This window comes from Panthera uncia, chromosome B4, assembly GCF_023721935.1.
Source record: "Panthera uncia isolate 11264 chromosome B4, Puncia_PCG_1.0, whole genome shotgun sequence".
Taxonomy (NCBI): domain Eukaryota; kingdom Metazoa; phylum Chordata; class Mammalia; order Carnivora; family Felidae; genus Panthera; species Panthera uncia.
The window spans coordinates 70,970,205-70,992,229 of NC_064809.1; the positions used below are offsets into that span (position 1 = coordinate 70,970,205).

The window sequence follows — 22,025 nt, forward strand, 5'->3', positions numbered from 1 at the left end:
CAAATCCAATTATTTTACAAATTCTTGCAAAAAATAGACTTAGTTGGGGATATGTGTACCCTGTACACTTGGTGAAGTGGAAAGGGTGACAGCATAAAAGAAAAAGCAGTAGTAAGATACTTAGTTTCTCCTGTGACTGGAGCATTAAGCATCCTTGCTTTGAGTAGAACTTCTTTTTATGTAGTGGCCTCCTGGATTCATTATCTTGTATCTGGTTTATAAGACTTCAATTTATACATGTCCTTAAAGAATATTGTATTGGCTGAATGAGGGAAACCCTCTGAAGGCAGATCCATTGATGATTGAATCTGAAATTATTTCCAAATAGCAAGGCTTTTTAAAAACATTTTTTAAATGTTTATTTTTGAAAAAAGAATTTTTTACATTATTTTTGAGAGAGAGAGAGAGAGAGACAGAGCACAAGTGGGAGAGGGGCAGAGAGAGAGGGAGACAGAATTCAAAGCAGGCTCCAGGCTCTGATCTGTCAGCACAGAGCCTGATGTGGGGCTCGAACCTATGAACCATGAGATCATGACCTGAGCCAGTCGGTAGCTCAACTGACTCAGCCACCCAGGTGCCCCTAAATATTTATTTTTGAGAGAGAAAGAGACAGAGTGTGAGTGGGGAGAGGAAGAGAGAAAGACACAGAATCTGAAGCAGGCTCCAGGCTATGAGCTGTCCGCACAGAGCCCGACGTGGGGCCCAAACTTGGGAATTGTGAGATCATGACCTGAGCCAAAGTCGGACACTTAGCCCACTGAGCCACCCAGGCATCCCCCAAATAGTGAGATTTTGAGTTTACAAGAAAATAACAAATACTAGCTGTACTTACTGGTTCTAATTTTATAATACCAGTCTGATGGCATTAGTAAATTTTCTGATTTCAGGTTTTTAATAATCTAGATTTTAGTGTTATTATAAGAATAAAGTACCTTAATGTGTTCCTTCCATCATTTTGGCTAAGGTTAACGTAGTATAAGCTAGGGCTGACTTTGCTAATTTTTTTTTCATTTCCATTTATGTTTTCTTCTTTACATCTTAGTTTAACACTTTTCCAAGGGACCTTACTTACATTTATATAGCATATTTGCCAAAGATCATTTGTATATATTTCAGTTGAGTCTCACAAAATTTTGAGGTTAGTAGGTCAGCTATTCTTTTTTCTTTGTGTGTATGTATGCATAATGTGTGCATATGTTTGGGGTGTGTGCTTAAACAGCAATTGTGGCATACTTCTTTACAATTTGGAATGGCTTTCCATTAGTGTTTCAATACATGGCAGTGCTGGAACTCTTGATTACAACTTCCCTTACAAGTAAGTACCAATAAACCTTTTGTTAACTGTTAGAGGAAGCTGGTTGTTCAGATTGCAGTTGTTGCCAATGTACATACAACCAATTTATGCAAAGTAATAATAGTAATAGCTAACATTTACTGAGTAAGTATCAGTCATTGTGGTCAAGAGAATTTTTCCAGCTAAACCTTAAATTATTTGATGAAATTCTGAATTTACTGCTATTTTTTATCTTAAGCTAGGGCAGTGATTCTCAAACAAGGGGCAAGTTCCCCCTCCCCCCCGCCCCCTCCCGCCAGACAACATTTGATAATGTCTGGAACAGTTTTGATTGCCACAACTTATGGGTGCCACTGGTTTCTAGTGGGTAGAGGCTAGGGATGCTGCTAAACATCTTACAGTGTACATGGTAGCCTCCCACAAATTATCTGGCCCAAAATGTTAATAGTGTTGAGGCTGAGAATTGCTGGGTAAGGTGATTTTGCCTTCATCCTGTGAGCAGTGACTCTTGAAGGCCTGAGGAAAAATGATACTTTCTTCTAGTGTTTTTGGTTCATCTGTAATATTTTCATGCCAATATTCCTCAGGATATAAGCTGGCTACCAGGACATGTAGCTCTGGAAAGGTTTAGGTGTATGCTATCTCAGGGAAAACCTCGAACAGCCCTTTTTGGATCACCGTTCTCCATGCTCAACCCAGTCTACCAAAATGTCTGTTTCTGCCTTCAGGGTGACGTGATCCAAGGACCTTATTGCTGTCTTTTGCCTTTGATTTTAGTCAAGATACCCTCATTCCACCTGATGGAATTTTTCCCCCCACTTAATGGAACTTAATTATTGAATCCAAGTGAGAAAATAATTTTAAGTTTTCAATTTCTTCTCTCTCAGAAGCTTCCAACTGCTTAGGGAAATTTATTCATTCCTATTTTTATAATTTGATTCTTTGAACATCAGTAGTTTATGGAAGGAAGGCATTATGAAGTATTATAAACGTCTGCCATATTGAAACTCTACATATGAGACAGGAGAGTGATGTTAAGTCATACTAGCTTAGGCAATGTCACATGAACTAAGTCGTTTGCTGAAGTTATGATTCAGCCTTAGCTATGTATGACATAAAAGCATACTATATTTCTTCTACCAGACAGATGCAAGTAGATTTTAACTTAAATATATTATAGAACCAATCTTTTCATTTGGTAAGTTATTCAGGACTCTTTTTTTCCTCCATTTTGCTTGCACAAGTACTTCATTGCTGATGTTTATCTCAGTAATTTCTAGCAGGTAAAATGTTAACCTTTTGAAGAATGTCATTACCCTCTGTTATTACAGTAGTGATTTGGTGAAATTTCAAATGGTACTTTCTCTGAAAGAATTTACTTCTGGTAACTAACTAATATATACTGTTGGGCATCAGTATTTGCTTTGAAATAATAGATTTGTGTTTTATTTTTAACCAGAGAACTTGTCACGTGAGTTAAAATCTTTATTTTAGTTCATGAGACTATATAGTGGTGGTTCTGTATGTCAGACCCCTAGACCAGCAGCGTCACCATCATCTAAGAGCTTGTTAGAATGCCAATTTTCAGACCAATTGAAACCTTCTCTGACCTACAGAATCAGAAACCCGGGTTAGAGCCAAAGAGTCTGTTTAACAAGTCTTCCACAGATTCTTTCTTTCTTTTTTTTAATTTTTTTTTAAATATACATCCAAATTAGGTAGCATATAGTGCAACAATTATTTCAGGAGTAGATCCCTTAATGCCCCTTACCCATTTAGCCCATCACTCCTCCCACACCCCCTTCAGTAACCCTCTCTTCTCCATATTTATAAGTCTCTTCTGTTTTGTCCCCCTCCCTGTTTTTATATTATTTTTGTTTCCCTTCCCTTATGTCCATCTATTTTGTCTCTTAAAGTCCTCTTATGAGTGAAGTCATATGATTTTTGGCTTTCTCTGACTGACTAATTTCACTTAGCATAATACCCTCCAGTTCCATCCATGTAGTTGCAAATAGCAAGATTTCATTCTTTTTGATTGCTGAGTGATACTCCAGTGTGTGTGTGTGTGTGTACACATTCATCCATCGATGGACATTTGGGCTCCTTACATATTTGGCTATTTGATAGTGCTGCTATGAACATTGGGGTGCATTTGTCCCTTCAAAACAGCACACCTGTATCCCTTGGATAAATACCTAGTAGTGCAATTGCTGAGTCATAGGGTAGTTCTGTTTTTAGTTTTTTGAGAAACCTCCATACTGTTTTCCAGAGTGGCTGCACCAGCTTGCATTCCCAAGGTCTTCCAGTGATTCTTATACGTGGTAAAGTTTGGGAACTTCTCTACAGAGAGTGTGTTGTTGGACTGAGTTCACTTCATTTTAATGCATTGCACTTGTTCTCTTTTTGTTCTTATTACATTTTAAACCTGTATTATTTGTGTGAAGATAAGATATCCAAATTATTGACCAACCTCAAGTAACACATGTAACATGTTTAAAGAAAGACTTCTTGGGCAGATTTGAGAAATATTATTTCAAGCAATCAGGATAGGTATTTGTATAAATCACTGTAAAGTGAAGCGCTTAAGAGATTTCATTCAAAATCCTGGATTGTGGAAATATAATTGTTTGGCACTCGGGCTGCTAAGTTAAACAGACTTCTGAGGCATGAAATCAAGGAATATATATTTGAAAAAACCCACACATGCTCCCATAGTAACTTTTAAAATGGAAATTAAAGTGATGATAATAGATATCAAAGAGGGAGTATGCTGAAATCTGTACCTGTAAGGGAAAAAAAAATCTTAAACTATAAAAAGTCATGTGTATGTAAATACATACACTGTAGAGGTGTTTTTTAGAAGAGGTTAAAAAAAAAAGAATTTATTTGGGTACCTGTAATAATATTGTTAGCCTACCTGGGAATATTTTTTTAAATGTAGTTTTAATTAGTATTAATGCTCTAATTAATGTATTCATAATCACCACTGAAATGATACTCTGTTATCTATAGAATACAGGAGATATAATAGTGTTGAATTTACAAAGCTGTGCTTTCTGTAGCTTCCAAATCTTCGGACTTCTTACTGCATAAGCAATGCCTGAATATTGAGGTATTTCAATTAGTCACCTTAATTTTCTCTCTAAGTTATATTTTTTCATATGCAGGTTGAAACTCCAACTACTAAACTCCAATTAGAGTCTGTCCCCTAGTTCTCTTTCAAAAGAGGTGCTATGTGTATTGCGTTTTATTTCTCTTTGTTGATGAATTAATTTAGATTGTAAACGTTAGTTTAGACTTTTTTAGTGAGGTCTTATATTTGTTAGGTCCTAGGTCTAGAGACTGTTATCTCTAAAGTTTATATTATATTTACAGGCAATATTTTAACAAACTGGACTGTTCAGTCATTTTGCTAATAATAAGAATGATCAAAATCCCAGACAATGCCTGTTTTTTTCTCTTTTAGAGAACACTTATAGTTTCAGGATTTGGTTGGCAGGATGGGGTAACCTTGTATGTTGTTAATTTGCTGTTTTTGTTTTACTTCCAACTTTAGGGCATCTAGCCTCCCTAACAGGTTAGAGGCCAAGGATATTTGCATGCAGTGTAAAAAAGAATGTTAATAAGTTGAATGTCTGCTAGTACTTAGTGTCTTTTTTGATACTAGTTATGTATATAGACAAAGAAGGCAGAGAGCTGTAGAGATGGGGAGGATGGGAAGGGGAGGGAGAGAGAAATATAATAAAAAGACTACAGGGTCTGAATTGATCTGTATTTGCTCTGAAATTATGCATAATAAATGTAGTTTACTGTTCAGTGTATTTATTTAGCTCAGTAATAATGTCTATCTTTTCAGGATTTGTACATTATTAAGTATCTGAACTTAAATTAATTGATAATTTTTTAAAAAGGACTTCATTTACAAAATAATAATTTGTTGTAGTTCAGAATTAAAATTCAAAGACTCTTATTTAACCATCCAAATTTAATACTTTGAAAAATAATGGGATTGTTTTTCATCCTGAAATTAACAGTAGCTAATTGTAGAAAATGAGGAAAATTCTGAAAAATTATTTAGAATAAAATGTAACTCACATATGATTCTGCCACTCAGAAATAATCACATTTAATGTTTTGGTATATTTCCTCCCTTCTTTTAAAAACTAAATTTTTATTTATTTTTTATTTATTATTATTTTTTAAATTTTTTAATGTTTATTTATTTTTGAGAGATCCAGACAAGAGCACAAGCAGGGGAGGCAGAGAGAGAGGGAGACACGGAATCCAAAGCAATCTCCAGGCTCTGAGCTGTCAGCACAGAGCCCGATGCAGGGCTCGAACCCACAGGCCGTGAGATCATGACCTGAGCTGAAGTCGGCCGCTTAACTGACTGAGCCACCCAGGCACCCCTAAAAAATAAATTTTTAAAATGGAGATCATTCACATCCTTCTTTATTATTTTTTTAATCTAATGTAATTGCAAGAATTTTTTTATATCCTTACTGGTCTTAAAAAATAATAACTGAATATTTTTATATCAAAATTTAATTTTTTCTGTATTGTCAAACATTTGTTACCATTTTTTTTACTGCCGTAGAAATCATGCAGTGAACTTTTCTGTTCATAAATCTTTATCTTTATTATAAGTCTTTATCTGTATCTGATTATTTCCTTCTAGATTCCTACATGGGGACTTACTGAGAGAATATAAATGTTTTCAAGATTCTTAATGTGAATTGCCAAATTGCTATCCAAAAACATTGATCCAATTTAACTTCTACCCACAGTGTATAAGATAACCTATTAAGGAATACCCTTGTCAGCACAAAATATTACTGCGTTTAAAAATCAGTCTGTTTTTTTCATGAAAAATCATGTCTTATTCTATCAAGTATCGTCAAATACTAAAATTACTGTTATTTTATGTTGTTGTTTAAGATAGATTAATTAGACTTTAGAAAAACCATACCTGGACTTTTTCATTTTGAATGAGAATGTAATATAGTAGAAAACTGTCAACAATAGGAAAGTTGAAAATAATTAGGTTATCGTAATGGTCTGAGGGTCATTGGGAACCATTTTATTATTACTGAAACAGTGCAACTGAAAGCAAGAGAAAATGCATACTGAGAAGATATTTTTCTGTCATTGAAAAAATAAGTGCTTGCTGTTTTTCAAGTTTTAGCAATAGCAATAATAGCATATGGCTTTAAGAACACTGCTTTGAAATTAGATTCTTTAGTATCTTATTAAGATTATGCCTCTTGCTTACTATGTTTATATTGGATAAATTATCTAGTCTCCAGGTCTCAGTTTCTTTATTAAATGAAGATTAAAAAAGAATTTCTTTTAAGGATTATACAAGATAACACATGTAAAGTACAAAGCAGTGTGCCTGGCAGTTGGCTAATGCTAAATAAATGTTAGTTTTTATTTGGCAGGTTTTGGAAGATTTATTTATTCAACAGATATTTATTGAGCACTTACAGTTTGCTTCACCCTTTCTAGACATTGAGGATGCAGTCATGAAACAAACTAACAAATCCCTAATGAACCTTGTATTGTAATTAGGGGCAAGAAGGGATGATAATATCTTGTAAAATAGAGTAACCACAAACAAGAGTTTTAAAAACTTGGAATAAATGACTTCATATGAATAAATGGCCTTATAACAAAGTCAGGTGAAGAATGATTTCTGCCTGTTGAGGGAGGAATACCTTTGCACTGTTTTTTTTTTGCTTTCTGTTTGATTTTTATTCATTTGAAATATGATGTGATTAGTATCTGCTTTCCTTTACTTCGCAAACTCAAGTTGTTGGAAAATAAAGCATCTAGTTTTTATGGTAATGCATATTGGAATTAATGATGCTGTAATTATTTCTTTGAGAAAGGAAGAAGGAATTGCTTTGTTGAGAATTAAACAGCTGAGTACATGTATATTTTGAAATATATTAATAGAAAATATTCGTTTTCTTTGCTTAGCTAATAGCAAAGTGCTATAAAATTGGTCTTGAAAATGAGAGAGATGTAATATTTATTTTTAAAAGTAATATTTGTCTTTAAAATGACTTATGAAATACTTTTGAATATTTAAATCCATAAAATAGATTGCTGCAAGAGAATGTACTAGTTATCTATGGCTACATAACAAATTATCCCAAAACCTAATACTTAAAACAACAAACATATGTTATCTTAAAGTTTCTGTGGGTTCTAAATGTGGGTACAATTTAGCTGTATACTCTGGCTAAGAGTCTCACAGTCAATCTGTTTCAATCAAGACATCAGGCAAGGTGTTGGCCTGGGGCTACATTCATCTCAGGGTTTGTCTCAGGGAAGATCTGCTTCTTCCAAACTAACTTCAGTGGTTGTTGGAAAAATTCAGTTCCTTGTGGGGCGTTGAACTGAGGGCCTTAGTTCTTTGCTGTTTGTTGGCTGGATGTCTCCCTCAGTTCTTGCTTTTCCATAGAGCAACTTGTAATAGGGCACCTGGTTTCCAATGGAGCAAACAAGTTGGAGAACAGAACAAGGTAAACAAGATGGAGTCCAGAATCTGTATGTAACCTAATCTCAGAAGTGATATTCCCTCTGTTGCATTCTTGATCTGAGAAGCAAAGCAGTAGGTTTAGCCTGCATGTGAGGAATTACGTAGAGACATGAGTAACTGTCACAAGTCAGGAATCACTGGGAGCCTTTTTAGAAGCTGCCTACCCATAGAAAGCAAAGCAAAGCAAAGTAAAACATCCATGGGAAGCATCTATGAAAAACTAAGTGATAAGATATTCCCATGAGCCCTAAATTCCAGAGGTGGGGGTAGCTCACAGCTATAAGACCTGAGTAGTCTGTGAGGGAGTAAGCATAGAGAAATAATGGATCATCTGACAGACTAGAAAATAAGAAAACCCTAAAATACCCTGCAAACCAAAATATCCTCTAAGTATCTACAAGAAAACATAATAGACCAATTTGCAAAAAGTAAGCGGAACTAGAATAGGTGCAGATGATACATGATAAGGTTGAAGGAGTTGGATCCTCTAGGCATTATGAACTCTCGAAACTGCAGCGAAAGCTCTCTTCTAGGACAAACCCACACTGAGAGGAAATTGCTGGAAAAAAGTCCAAACTGTGCAGTGCAGGGACCATAGAGATAAAAGAAAAAGATGCAACTAAAAGCAAGGGAGGGGTCTTAGTAGATCTCAGAGAGCATGCTGCTTCTTAAAGACCACACAGAAATAACAGAGTGAGCTTCGAGTTGAACCATACCTCCTTCTTAAAAGTTCCAGAAAAGTGGGGCGCCTGGGTGGCTCAGTCGGTTAAGCGGCCGACTTCGGCTCAGGTCATGATCTCGCGGTCTGTGAGTTCGAGCCCCGCGTCGGGCTCTGTGCTGACAGCTCAGAGCCTGGAGCCTGTTTCGGATTCTGTGTCTCCCTCTCTCTGACCCTCCCCCATTCATGCTCTGTCTCTCTCTGTCTCAAAAATAAATAAACGTTAAAAAAAAATTAAAAAAAAAAAAAGTTCCAGAAAAGTAATTTCACTTAAAAATGAATAAAAAAATAACAGAAGAAAAACACTGAACAAAGTATTATGAGAAAAGAGAATAAGGAGCAAAATGACTTCTTCAAGACAATAAATGCAAATCAGGAGGATGTGCCCACAAAACAGAAGAGTACTATAATCTTTTAAAACAAGCTGAAAAAAATTTTAAAAATGGTATAAAGTATAAAATGGAATTAGAAAACTCAGAAATTAGATGATAGAATTTAGGAAAGATCAGAATAAAGGTATAAAATTTCAGAAATGAACCCTAATCCAGAATTCAGGAGTAAATAAACATCACAGGTAATGTGTAAAGAGATACAAGGTGAAAAAGAAAAAACATTGACAGAAGATTTAAGAGAAAGCAACAAATATCGGAAACAAAGACAATCCAATATATGGATAATCCACATCCCTGTAGAAACAGAGAAATTGAACAAATATTAAAAGCTATAATTCAAAAAACATTTTTGAAATTAAAAAAATTTTTTTGAAACTGCATATTAAAAGGAGACACTGTATACCCCAGAATATTGACCCAAAACAATGACAACTGATAAAATTGCTGATAGAGGGGCGCCTGGGTGGCTCAGTGGTTAAATGTCCAACTTTGGCTCAGGTCATGATCTTGCAGTTTGTGATTTGAGCCCCACGTTGGGCTCTGTGGTGACAGCTCAGAGCCTGGAGCTTGCTTTGGAGTCTGTGTCTTCCTCTCTCTCTGCCCCTCCCCTGCTCGTGTTCTCTCTTGTTCTCAAAAATAAACCTTAAAAAAAAAAACAAAAAACGATAGAATCAATGAACTTTAAAGAAAAAACCTGTGGGCACCAGGCACAAACACTGATTTATAAAGAAAATATGATTGTCAACAGACTTTTTTTTATTGGTTAGCATAACCTTTTTTTTTCTAATTTATTATCTTTTAAGTTTTTATTTAAATTCCAGTTAACATACAGTGTAATACTAGTTTCAGATGTGCAATTTAGTGAATCAGTGCTTCCATATATCACCTGGTGTTCATCACAAGTACATCTTTTTTTCATTAAAGGAAACATTTGTTTTTAATGTTTATTTTGAGAGAGCATGCTCAAACAGGGGAGGGGCAGAGAGACAGAGAGAGAGAGAGAGGGAGAGACAGAATCCCAAGCAGGCTCTGCACTGACAGCTGAGATGTGGCACTCAAACTCACAAACTGTCCATGAGATCATGACCTGAGCCAAAATTAAGTCAGTCGCTTAACTGACTTAGCCACCCAAACACCCCAACAAGTACACTCCTTAATCCCCATCACCTTTTCAACGCACCTCCCCATTCCCCTCCGCTCTGGTAACCATCAGTTTGTTCTCTATAGTTGAGTCTGTTTCTTGGTTTGCCTGTCTCTTTTTTGCCCCCTGTGTTCATTTGTTTTGTTTCTTAAATTCCACGTATAATATAAGTGAAATCATATGGTATTTGTCTTTCTAAGACTGATTTTGCTTAACATAATACTCTCTAGCTCCATCCAAGTTGTTGCAAATGGCAAGATTTCATCCTTTTTTATGCCTAAATAATATTCCATTGTTTGTATATACCACATCTTTATCCATTCATCAATCGATGATCACTTGGGCTGTTTCTATAGTTTGGCTATTGTAGGTAATGCTGCTATAAACATCAAGGTGCATGTTGTCATCAGACTTTTTAACAGTAATGCTTTATTGTAAAAGAAATAGAGTAACATATTTAAGATACTCAAGGAAAGAAAATGTGAGTCAAGAGGGGTAATATGTGGATTTATTTTAAGCAAAATGACTTTGAAATGTGAAAGCTGTGAAAAATCTTAATTGATATGTAGAAAACTCAGGGATTGTTGTTCCCATCCTCTATTCCTGACTTATTTGACTAGAGAATAAGTCTCATGCAAAATCACTAGCAAGATAAGGACATGAGGATTGGTGGCTAACTCTAGGTCTTTTTTCCTCTCTTAAAGATTCCTAATGAACAGACACCTTCATTAGCTTCATTAGCTCAAGTTATTTCAGGTATTATGCTATAAATGTTCATATTGGTTACATTCTTTAGGACAGCAGCCTTGAATAGGAAAGTAATAGGTCTTTTTGTTTAGAGTGGTTTTTTTGTATAATGGTTTAACCATAGTTCCTTTTGAGAAATGAGACACCACTTTGCTATATAGAGCAGTGTTTTTCAATCCTGGCACCTTTACTAATTTTGGCTGGATAATTCTTTGTGGGGCTGTTCTGTGCATTGTAAAATGTACAGCACCATCGCTGGCCTCTACCTACTAGATGTCAGTAACACCCCATCTCTGTTAAGACAACCAAAAATATCTCTACATTGCCAGTGTATCTTAGAGGGCAAAGTGGGCCCTAGTGGAGAGCTACTGCTATAAAGAAGTGTTGAATATTCCTACAGAGAACTTATTAGTATATGACTGCACTTGATAAACATGAAAAATCACCTTCAAGTTGTAATAGAAGGAAGAGCTAATAAAAGAAATTAATCTGCCAGGATAATGGCATTATATGTTGGATTTTATATTTCATAAACTTTACATTTTAAATGAGATATATATTTATACACTTACAATCTATAAGTAATTATGCACTTACTGGATTAATTCTGAAATTAAGTTAGGTATAAAATGCTAGTTTCAGAGAAGACTAAGTATCAGTGTAGTATGTAACAAAAATGTGATTGATAGAATTTCAAATTTAAACATACATTTTTGTCCCATACATTCATGTTTTTTAATGCTTAAATTTAAATTTACCAATTTATTTTCAGTATTTTACATTTTAAGTTTCTATATATTCTCAATATATTAAAACTTAGAAATGTCTTCGTGATTATAATTTGTACCGTGGAAGGACTTGTTGGTATATAGGAAGGGTACTTTTTTAGGCAAATATACTTGTAAGTATATGAGAAAGGCACTCACTTATAAATTCCTACTTATCTGAGGGTATATAGAAAAGCTATACTCCTTGGCATGACACTGAAATAAAGGGATGCAAAATTTAGGGGTCAGGATGTCTAGCCCCTAAATGTCTGCATGGCATTTCCTGGAGCTTTTAAACTTGAGTGTGCAGATTCTGCCACTTCTAGGTGAGAATGTTTTCTTTGAGGTAGCTTTGATTTCATGATGAACACACAGGAAATAAGAAAATTTATATAGTTGAAATTTGCTGTGCCTTGAATTTTCTCTGGAATTTTTAAGTTAAGGATAACTCTCCGGTCTTAAATTTTATCAAAATTGAATATTTTGACCAATAAAACTAAACCTTTAAAGTATAAAATATTCATTAAAACTTGAAAAAGTTCACATTTTCAGCAATCAGTATTTGCTGGCCTTCCATTTAAGTACCAAGTATTGCAAGATTAATGGATATATTTTCAGACAAGGTAAGATACCTCCACATCAGCTGTTACAAGCTTGTTTTTCTTATAAGTGCTTTATACTTCAGATTGGTTTGAAGGACCTTATCATAATTCTGGTTTTCAGGATTTAAAAATGGAGGTGATCTCTGCTGATTTAATATGATTCATCTCCTTCTGGCCTTGTATTTCCCAGCGTAGCATTCCACAAATTGCCCTATAAGATATGCATGGGTTTGAGGGTGGGGATCTCCAGAAGGATCTGTGAATCTGAGAAAAGCTGCATATTATATCCTACTTAGAGATTCACTATGCATATTAACATATTAAGTGCTCTTAGCTAAAGAAAATGGCTTAACCCAGTATCTCTGAAAGTTAATTTACCATGGAATCCTTGTGGGTAGAGTATCTGTTATGATCTTGAGGAACAAATATTTTGTGGACCAGTTTTGGAAGCACTACTTTAATAGAAGATGAAACCCTGCTTTCTCAAACTATTAAATGACCAGTGGAGGGGAGGTGTAAAAAGTATTAACATAAAAAAAGTTGTAGAGAACTAAAGGAAAAAATTGAGGATGAAGGGAGGATGCTCATAAGTTTTAAAAATGGGAGAGAGTAGGTTTAAAAAGGTGACTAACTATAAAGTGAAATTATGAAATTAAAGGAGTTTGGTATATGCTACATTAATTCTTTTGTAAAGAACGTACGTAGCTTCTTATGTGATATAGAAGGAAGTCAGCAGCATTAGAAATTATATTGATACACGTTTAAGTACTGAATTGGTAAGGTTATTGATACTAACCTTTTTTGCTGTTTTGCAAGAGAATAAATGTTATCCATTCTATACATTTATATTATTTTTGTATATATTTGTGCTTAATGGTTTTCTTTGTGATTGTAATATTTTTGATTCATTCCAAAGCAAACCACATAGGAAGGAAAAGTTATTTAAACTCTTAGCATTCTTTGGACAGCTAGTTTACACACAAACATTACTTAATCCCCATAGTCAGTATTATCGGTAATTTCATCCCTTTTTTAGGTGGGGCAGCTGTGGCTTACAAAGGTTGTGACTTGCCTAATACCATACCATACAGCTAGTTATCTAAGAAGCTGGTTCTTGAAGCCTAGAGCTTTCCATTATGGTAGATTACCTAATTAAGAGTGAACAGCTGAAATTTGTAATGGACATAAGAAAGGAAAATGTTCTAACCAGAGAATTTCCTGTAAGTCTTTCAGACTTTTAAGCCTGCCTTCTTGTTTTCTTTATTTCTTCTCCCAGAATGGAGGTAATGGAAAATGATATGAAGGCAGTAAACTATAGAAATAAGAGCAGTAGACTGCTTTGAGGTTGAACAAGTTTAAGCCCTGATTCTATCACTTAACTAGTTTTGACCTCAGGGAAATTATTTAACTTTTGTCCTCAGTTTTCTAACTTATTAAATGGTTTTAGTAATAACTACCGCATAGTAAGTATTTCATAATTGGCAACTAGTGTCGTTATCATTAATTGTGCAAAGTGAGAGGATTCAGTTACCTATGCCTCTTCCCCTGGCATGAGGGAAGATGATCATACCTGCTAATTTATGTGATAGCAAACAGCAGTGATCTATGATTCAAAAGGCTTGAGTGCAAGGGCCTTGGGCTAGTGGGAAAAACCCTACTTAGGCAGATTACTAATAGTTGGGGCTTATATTATCATTAAAGTAGAAATATCATCTTAATATGAAGATCCATTGAGATAATAGATATTATATAATGGATATGTATAATACAGAGAGGGGCATGAAAAGAAAAGCTATTTCAAAAAATGTTGAATGCCTAATATCACTTATAAATACTATATAATATACTATAACATCTACTTTTTTTTATTTCTAGTTCATCACCAATGAAAAATAAAGGTAATATACAAGTTCATTTGATCCTTTGGTTACTTAAAGTAAGAAGAATCTAGCCTAGGGATGCTTGGGTGGCTCAGTCAGTTGAGTGTCTCTGACTCCTGATTTCCACTCAGGTCATGATCCCAGGGTCATGGGTTTGAGCTCCACACTGAACTCATGGAGCCTGCTTGAGATTTCTCTCTCTCCCTCCCTGCCCCTCTTTCATGCTTGTTCACTCTCTCTCTCTAAAAAAAAAAATAAAAATAAAAAGGAAGAAGAACTCAGCCTGAAGTAAAGAATCCTTCAAAAAGCTGTATAGGATGGAAAGGGTGTGGATTAATCTGTGTAAGTGTGGTGACCATACTCTTTAAACCAAATCTTGGAATACATTTTCTGATACAGAATGACAGCATGATTTAATGTTTGAAATCAATGCCCTAGAAAATATAGAAGATATAATCACTGTTAAGTATAAGTGATATTAGCAAAGACAGTAGTACTTCTCAGATCTTTTGTTCTATGGGACATGTACAGGCTTGGAGAGAATAGTTGTGTTAAGGGAAAGACTTATGAAAGGGAGAAAAGGAGATGGATGTAGAGCGGTTAGCAGTCTTTCCAAAATAAGATAGTAATGTTTTTAAATTGTATCGTGCTTAAGAGTTGAATACATGATTTTTTAAAATATATTGTCTCATTTAATTCTTATAGCACTCTGAAATACTCAGAGTACTCCTAGCACTGTTTCTTATTGAGCAGTTTAAACTGTTACTTTTTTAAAAGATGTACACAGTTTATGAACTTAAAATTGTAGAAAAGAGTCAATATTGTATACATTCTATTCACGATCCACATAGTATTCACATTAATGTGATTATAATATCAATGCTATAATACTTCTGCCAGTCATTAGTTCTAAGATTTTTCAAGGTGCCTGAAGTTCATTTTTTTTCTCTTTAAACTGGACAATTTTTAAATGAAGAGACATAATATAAAGCTAGGCTTTTAGTATGTATTATCTTGATTAGGATATGAAGGTAATTATTATTTCCCTTTTACCTATGTAAAAGTACCTTTGTTGCTATGTAACCAAAGTCACATCACTTTAGGGGACTAAAAAGCTAGAATTTGAAACACGATGTAACTATTTCAAAGTTTTTTATTCTTGTTTCTCTACGCTGCCTACTTACTAGAATTTATTTCTGGTCACCTCGCTTTTCTGATCTGAGCAAGCATTTATAGTGTACACTCAATATTTAAACTTGAAATTTTAGAAAGTGTGGCTTGGTTCTATATATATATAAATTTTTGCCCTAAGTGATTGATTGATAGTTGAGTGTAGTTCACACAGTTTTACATTAGTTTCACTTATACACTTAGTGATTTGACAAGTGTATGCATTGTGTTATGTTTGCCACAGGTATTGGCTACTATCTGTCCCGTTACATTCCTGTTATAATATCATTGACTGTATTCCCTATGCTCTACTTTTTATTCCTGTAACTTAATCATTCCTTAACTGGAGGCCTGTATCTCCCTCTCCTCTTCACTCATTTTGCCTAACCTGCCATCCCACTCCACTCTGGCAACTATCAGTTTGTTCTCTGTATGTATAGTTCTGATTCTTTTTGTTTATTCGTTTTTTGTAAGATTCCACTTTTGAGTGGAATCAAATGGTATTTGTCTTTGTCAGTGTGACTTATTTCACTTAATATAATACCCTCTAGGTCCATTCATGCTGTCTCAAAAGGCATAATTGCATCCTTTTTATGGCTGAATAATATTCCATGCCACATCTTTATTCATCTATTGATGGACACTTGGGTAACTCCCATGTCTTGGCTATTATAATGTTGTAGTGAACATAGGGGTACGTGTCTTTTTGAATTAGTGTTTTCATTTTCCCTGGGTAAATACCCAATAGTGAAATTATTGGATCATATGATATTTCTCTGTTTTTGAGGCACCTCTGGACTGTTTTCCATAGCAGCTGCATTAACATTTCTGGGCATTTTGTTACATTTCTACCAACAGTACACAAGAGTTCCCTTTTCTCTTCATCCTTGCTAGCACTTGCTGTTTCTAACAGGTGTAAGGTCATATCTCATTGTGCTTTTATTTTATTATTTTTTTTTTATTTAAAAAAATTTTTTTTAACATTTATTTATTTTTGAGACAGAGAGAGACAGAGCATGAACGGGGGAGGGGCAGAGAGAGAGGGAGACACAGAATCGGAAGCAGGCTCCAGGCTCTGGGCCATCAGCCCAGAGCCTGACGTGGGGCTCGAACTCACGGACCGCAAGATCGTGACCTGAGCTGAAGTCGGACGCTCAACCGACTGAGCCACCCAGGCGCCCCCTCATTGTGCTTTTAATTTGCATTGCTCTGATGTAGTGATGTTGAGCACTTTTTTCATGGTCTGTTAGCCATCTGTATGTCTTCTGTGGAAAAATTTCTAGTCAGGTCCTCGGCCCAATTTTTAAGCAGACTGTTTATTTTTTTGGTGTTGAATTGTGTAAGTTCTTCATATATTTTGGATATTAACCCATTATTGGTTATATCATTTGCAAACATTTTCTTCCATTCAGTAGGTTGTCTTTTGTTTTCTTGATGGTTTCCTTTGCTGTGCAAAAATATTTTATTTTGATGTAGTTCCAATAGTTTATTTTTGCTTTTGCCTTAGGACACATACCTAGAAAAACATTGCTGTTGTCAATGTCAGAGAAATTACTGCCTGTGTTCTCCTCTAGGACTTTTATGTTTTCAGTTCCCATGTTTAATCCATTTTGAGTTTGTTTTTATGTACGGTGTTAAAAAGTAGTCCAGCTTCATTCTTTTACATGTAGCTGTCCAGTTTTCCCAGTACCAGTTTTGAAAAGACTGTCTTTTCCCCATTGTATATTCTTGCCTCCTTTGCCATAGATTCATTGACCATATAAATGTGGGTTTATTTCTGGGGTTTGTATTCTGTTCCATTGGTCTATGTGTCTGTTTTTGTGCCAGTACCATACTGTTTTGATTACTACAGATTTGTAGTGTAGCTTGAAATCTGGAATTATAATATATCCAACTTTGTTCTTCTTCTTTCTTAGGATTGCTTTGGCTATTCATGGTCTTTTGTGGTTCCATACAAATTTTAGTATTATTTGTTATAGTTTTGTGAAAAATGCTGTTGGTATTTTTATAGGGATTGCATTGACTCTGTAGATTGTTTTGGGTAACATGAACATTTTGACAATAGTAATTCTTCCAATCCATGAGCATGCAGTATTTTTCCATTTGTGTCATCTTCAGTTTCTTTCATCAATATTTTATAGTTTTCAGAGTGCAGGTCTTTCATCTCTTTGGTTAAATTTATTCCTAGGTATTTTATTCTTTTTGTTGTAATTGAGAATGCTGTTTTTTTGTTGTTTTTATTTCTCTTTCTATGACTTTGTTGTTAGTTTATAGAAACACTACCAATTTGGGGTATTAATTTTGTATCCTGCCATTTTATTGAATTCATTTATCAGTTCTAGTAGTTTTTTGGTGGAATCCTTAGGGTTTTCTATGTATAGTACCATGTCATCTGCAAATATTGACAGTTTTAACTTTTCTTTACCAATATGGATGCCTCTTATTTCTTATCTGATTGCTGTGGCTAGGACTTCAGTACTATGTTGAATAAAAATGGCAAGAGTGGAAGATCAAGTGTCTTATTCTTGATCTTAGAGGAAAAGCTCTCAATTTTTCACGATTAAGGATGATGTTAGCTGTGGGTTTTTCATATGTGGCCTTTATTATGTTGAGGTATGTTCTCTAAACCCCATTTTTGATAGTTTTTATCATGAATGAATATTGAGTCTTGTCAAATGCTTTTTCTGCATCTATTGAGATGATTGTAAGATTTTTATCCTTTGTTTTGTTGATGTGGTATATGACATTGAATTGCGAATATTGAACTAGTTATGTCCTGGGAATAAGTCCCACTTTATTGTGGCGATTGATCTTTTTAATGTTCTATAACGTTATTAGATACTATTGAGAACATTAACATATTATCAGCCACTACTTATTATATGCATAACACCATGTGCTTACATGAATACACAGTCTCCTTTATAACAATACTGTTAGGTAGGTATTATCTGTTTTACATATAAAGGATGAGACAAGTTAAATTGTATAGGTCATTTCATATATCTAATACTGGCAGCATTGTGATTGTGATCTAGATTTGATTCCATAACCAATACTTACATTGTATTCTTATGGACCCCATATGTCTGTATTTTAATAGAGAAATTTGTGAAATCTTTGAAAAGATGAGCTATATAAAAATTTCTAAATTTTTCTCTCCACATTGTCTTCCTGGGTAATATCTTATAAGTAGTCTTCCAAATAATTGTGAATGATTGCTTCTACACATAAACACACACACACACACACACACACACACACACACGCACGCACGCCACGGAAACAAGCTAGTTTGATTAGGAAATGAACTATAGTTGATTAAGAAAAAAGTTTGTAGTCCTCAGGAGTTAGAACAATAGTTAGAACGTTCCCTATAAATCTTTTCATGTGAAATTTTTCTCTTCTTAAGAGCTGTAAAATAGAGCACCAAGTCCATTTATACTAGATTTTAATGGTTGGGTTTGTTCAGCTTTATAAGCTAATAAAGCTATTTTATAATCATCCATTTGGGGTTAAATATGTTTGACTGTGTTTAAACTTTTCTTAAAGCTAACATTTGCTTGCTTGACTATTAATGCATAGGAATGTGAACAGTGTATCATTCTGGTTCCTTTTGGAAGAAAAGTCTCAGAGACATTTTATATTCCGTAGAAAATCAACAGTAGTTTCCTTAAGAGTTCCCTGATATTTGTAAAAAAGAGGAAAAAATAACTTTCTGGTTTTTGTGCGAAACCTGTATTTATTGTTTAGAATGGTATCATTCATTAATAGCACTCATGAGGATTAAGCACTAACTACAGCTAAATCTGTAGTGGATATCTTAATGCCTAGAATTTTCTTTCCAGTAATGCCTGGAAAGAAGAAGATTGTGTTGATTCATACCATGCATAGTATCTTAATGAAATTGCCCTGTCACAATACAGCTATTGGACAGATACCAAAATTCATGCTTTTATGTATTTCTTGTCTCCTCTTTTTAAAAGAGGTCTTTAGGTTATCAGGAATAATCAACTAACTTTAGTACTTTCCTTTTTTTTTTTTTAATGTTTATATATTTATTTTTGAGAGAGACAGCACACATTAGTGGGGGAAGAGCAGAGAGAGAAAGAGAGAATCACAAGCAGGCTCTGTGCCGTCAGAATGACCCTAATGCAGGATTCAAACTCACAAACTGAGAACATGACCTAAGTTGAAATCAAGTCGATGCTTAACCAGCTGAGCTCCCCAGGTTCCCAACTTTAGTTACTTTTCTGAAAAGTTTCCAGAAAAGACATGTAGAAGAAACTCTTTTTTTTTTTTTTTTAATCAGAAACTTCTCTTTGTTTATTCTTTTTCTTCTTTAGAGTATGGGTGCTTATAATACATACTGAAAAGTTTCAAGGAAATTTTCTTTTCTTTTATATTCTCTAAACTGAAGGTTTCCCAGCATCTGATGGTAAGTCATGAGAGTGGATCAAGAATCACCTATTATTTTGAAGCAGTTCCCGTTTAAGAAAGGACTGTGTATGATATCAAAAGGGATTTTCCATTCTACAAACTTAGAGTAACACATCAAAAATGTAACTACTATGTTCATTTGCTTCCCATCAATTCTGCTGATCTGATAGTCAAGCAAGCCTGATAACCTGTTATTCACTTATTCAACAAACACTTATTAAATGCCTACTCCAGAGTCAAAATAGTGGATAAGTTTATGGGTTCAATAGATCACCTGGATTCAAATCCTGGCTCTGCAACTCACTACTTTATTTCAGTTTCCTCGTCTACAAAATTTTACTTGACAACATGACTGTTATAATAAAGCCAAGTAGAACACCATTCTCCCTCCTCAGATTGACCCCCTGGGAGAGGTAGTATAAAGTTTTTTCTTTGCCTAGTAGAAGACTGGTGCATTTAGGTTAGGACATGGAATCTCAGGCCGCTTCCTCTATTTGTAGCCCTTGCACTGGGTTAATCATGCTTTGTTTTTTGTCATTGACTTCTAATATAATTGCATTGTTGTCAAAGATTGTGGTCTATGTGATCCTAGTATTTTATATGTGTTTAGACTTTAGGGCTTAGTATGTGGTCAGTTTTTATAAATATTCCCCATGTGTTTGAGAAGAATGTATATTTTCTAATTTAAATATTAGATTCAGCTAGCTAATATCTTTATTAATTTTTTTATCTGCCTGAGCTGTCAGTAAATTAAACAAATCTGTTGAAATCTCTCACTAGCTGCAGTGGTAGATTTGTAATTTTCCCTGTGTTTGTAAATTTGTAAATTCTAACAACTTTTGCTTAACATATTTTGAGGTTATTTTATTAGTGTGTGTTGGTTTTAGAATTATCATCTTTGTAAGTTGATAGAATTATCAAGATAAAGAATTATCTTCTTTGTAAGTTGAACTTTTTATCATTATATAGTGACCCTCCTTAAACCAAATATTGTTTGCTTTAAACCTATTTTCTCTTCTGATATTGCAATTCCCAGTTTATGTAATTAGACTATAACTAGTATAACCTTTGAACCTTTATATATACTTAAGAATTAGCTATCTTAAAAATAATATCTATTTTGATTTTTAATCCAGTTTTATTATCTGGCAGTAAATTCTCAAATTCATTAGTAATCATTTTTATTAATTTTGATTACTGGTATATTTGGACTTTTTTTTTTACTATCTTTAAGTTGTTTATTTTTCCCATTTTGTCTATATAATTTGAAAAATAATACATGTTTTGGTTTATTTGTTTTATTCCATTTATAAATACACTTGGCATAGAAATTGTACACTATTTCTGTTATTTTTAGAGGCCTCACTGGAAATGTTTCCATGTGTATTAACAGAGTCTTAAGTTATCACTTCTGCTCTTGAACAATAAAAGGACCTTAGCTTACTTTCACTCTGATTATCTCTGTTCAGATCTTGATTCTGGCTTCCTTTTTTTTTATCTTAATGCTGTAATTCTTGGACAGGTCTACTCTTTAACAAAAACGTTATTATCTTCATTATTTTATAGGAACAGTGTGGGAATTTGGTGGGAACTAGTTATTTGAGTAAACATTTTACAAAGTACACAAAGCATAATTGTACAACTCAGTATAAAATATCTTAAGTATAACCATCTCCTAGAGGTCCTTGTTTATTTTATAGTTGAACATTTGAATGTTTTTTATATTTATTTGCAGGTTTATTAGTTTATTCACCAATTACTTGACCCTCTAAGACCTTCCTTCTAGAATTGTTTTCCTTCTTGAAGTACATCCTTTAGTATTTCTTCCTTTAGCGTAGGTCTTTTGGTGATAAACTTTTTGTTTGTCTGAAAGCCTTTTTTATTTTTATTTTTATTTTTATTTTTTTTTTTTAATTAATTTATTTTTTTGGGACAGAGAGAGACACAGCATGAACGGGGGAGGGGCAGAGAGAGAGGGAGACAGAATCGGAAACAGGCTCCAGGCTCCGAGCCGTCGAGGCTCCCAGCCATCAGCCCAGAGCCCGACGCGGGGCTCGAACTCACAGACCGCGAGATCGTGACCTGGCTGAAGTCGGACGCTTAACCGACTGCGCCACCCAGGCGCCCCTGAAAGCCTTTTTTAAATACACATTATTAAAAGGTAGTTTTGCTGAGGATTTCTGTTTCCATGACTGATGTTTTTCTAACAGAACTTTGATGATACCATTCCACTGTCTTCTACCTTAAGTTATTGGTGATGAGTCCATTTCAATCCAATGCCATTCCCTTGTCAGTGATCTGCATTTTCTCTTTTACTGCTTTAAAGA

General features: G+C 34.4%; 1 protein-coding gene across 1 annotated transcript in view; it reads left to right on the forward strand.

The window, feature by feature from the left end:
* The window catches only part of ARID2 (AT-rich interaction domain 2), a 166,880-nt gene that overhangs the window by 38,974 nt on the left and 105,881 nt on the right, over positions 1 to 22,025 (forward strand). The gene's annotated exons all lie outside the window — the stretch shown is intronic.